At 31.1% G+C, this 2,085-nt stretch overlaps 1 long non-coding RNA gene across 1 annotated transcript; it reads left to right on the top strand.

Moving 5' to 3' along the window:
- The first annotated feature begins 430 nt into the window (after nt 1-430).
- On the top strand, nt 431-1,121 carry LOC130510409 (uncharacterized). Its single transcript, XR_008944050.1, has 2 exons — nt 431-566; nt 747-1,121. It is a non-coding gene; the product is annotated as an uncharacterized LOC130510409 (long non-coding RNA).
- Nucleotides 1,122-2,085: the final 964 nt, after the last annotated feature.

The raw sequence follows: 2,085 nt of genomic DNA on the forward strand, positions 1-2,085 counted from the left end.
TAAAAACAGAGTATAAATTTTAAACTTAATTCAAACATATGCACTATATAAACTACATACGCCAAACACCAAACTCTATGTCAAATCCTATTCTTCAAATTTACGCTCAAACTTTAAATACCTTTTGAGTAATTCTGAATCTTTTTCGTTTGAAGAAAATCATAAGTTATATATTATAATTGATATTTGATTATTTTCCAACTAAAACGTGTGATTATTAAAATTAATAATCATCGCAGAGTACAGCAAAGAAAATATAAACAAATTAAAGAGGAAAAGTTTAGACAGCTGTTAAAAAAAAAAAAAGAGTCTAGACCAATGGGATAAGTCGATTTAGAGTGGTGAGGATAGCTAAAGTATTGTTCTCCACCGTCGATAGATTTCAATCCAACGGATATAGTTATTCACTTCTTTTTCATTATCCTTTTTTCTCCTTGTTTCTCATAGATGTGAAACTAAAATTTTAATTTATCACGATCTTTTCCTCTGTAATATTCTTCTCCTCTGCGAAACCCCTCGGCTCGTCACCACCATCGCCGTCCGACACCACCACTACAACCACCACGGTTCGAACTCTCTCTCTCTCTCCCTCTATCTATCTATCTATCTATCTATCTATCTCTCTCTCTCTTTCTTTCGAACTCATTTTGTTTGTTTTAGGGTTGGCGTGCTTCCGTGGAGATTGAATTTTAATGGTCATCTCTCTCTCTCTCTCTGTTTTAATCTGATTTTTTGTGCTGGTAAAGGTGGAGGTCGTGAGCAGAGTGACCGTGAGAAGAGTGGTCATGAGCAGAGTTGCCGTGAGAAGAGTGGTCGTGGGCAGAGAAGACGTCTCAAGCTTGCCCCTCACGGTCGTCGTCGATATTACCGGAGATGGAGACAGAATGGAGGAAGACATCCAGAAGAAAGAGGCTAAGGAGGAGGGAGGCGGTAGCAGAGAGATTAGGTTTAGAGTTAATTAGGGTCTGGCTAATTAGGTTTAGATTTTGGTTAATTAGTTTTTGGTTTAGTGTGTTCTGGTTTGCTTATATATATATTTTTTAATTCTGGTTTAGCTTTGTAAAACAAATTTTATTTGTAAGTTGATTTTAATTAATAAAATAATTTAATTTTAATTTTAAAATTTGGATAAATTTTACTTTTAATTTATATTATAATTCAATTGTGTAAATTAAATATATAAAATTTTATTATTTTACAGTGCTATAAATAAAAAATATAATAGCAATATACAATTGCTATTGTACAAAGATCTATTATAGCACGAAATATAAATGGATAATCAATTTGTAGTAAAAAAATAGTGTTATAGTTAAATCAATAATATCATCCAAGTATTGCTATAATATCTATACATTTCGTAGCGTCAATAAAAAATGCTATCGTAGAAAGGGTACCTATGATGGCTGCCGATGACATAGCATAACAGAAAACGCTATGAAAGCTCTACTGTAGCATTTTTCGTGAGCTAAGGATGTACATATTTCTTGTAGTGAGTACAACCTTCGTTAAGCTCGAATTAATTCGTGCACTTCATAATTTTATACAATGGTTCTCTATTTATGAGCCCCATTGCAACAAATTATGCTGTCACTTTTGTTTAATTAAGTTCAAATATTATGTAATGCCCGTTATATAACATTTTCTTGTTTTTCCATTTCGCCAAGCCATTAGACATTTGTTAATTCAGTAACTAGTACGTGCTTTATCATTTCGCTTTATGTATAAGACCAATCGGTCCATTAATGTAATGTATTTATCATAAACAATGACTCGGTGGGTGTAAATGACATCCTTCAGAATTATTCAATCGATTAGTACCCACTTTATACTAAACTAGATCATGACCCGCTCGATCGAGCGGGAGTCAAATTTTTTTTTATCTTTGTTTGTACTAAATGTTATACATGATTGCAATGTATATTAATATAAAATTTTGATAAATAAAAATGTGTACTAATGTGTTTAAATAAGCAATATGTTTAATTACTAAATTTGATTTTTAAAATTTATAATAACGTAAAGTAATTTTTTATATATTATCTAAAATATATAGTGCTATATATTTTGTATCTTCAACATTTA

The sequence above is a fragment of the Raphanus sativus genome, chromosome 4 (genome assembly GCF_000801105.2).
Source record: "Raphanus sativus cultivar WK10039 chromosome 4, ASM80110v3, whole genome shotgun sequence".
NCBI classification, from domain to species: domain Eukaryota; kingdom Viridiplantae; phylum Streptophyta; class Magnoliopsida; order Brassicales; family Brassicaceae; genus Raphanus; species Raphanus sativus.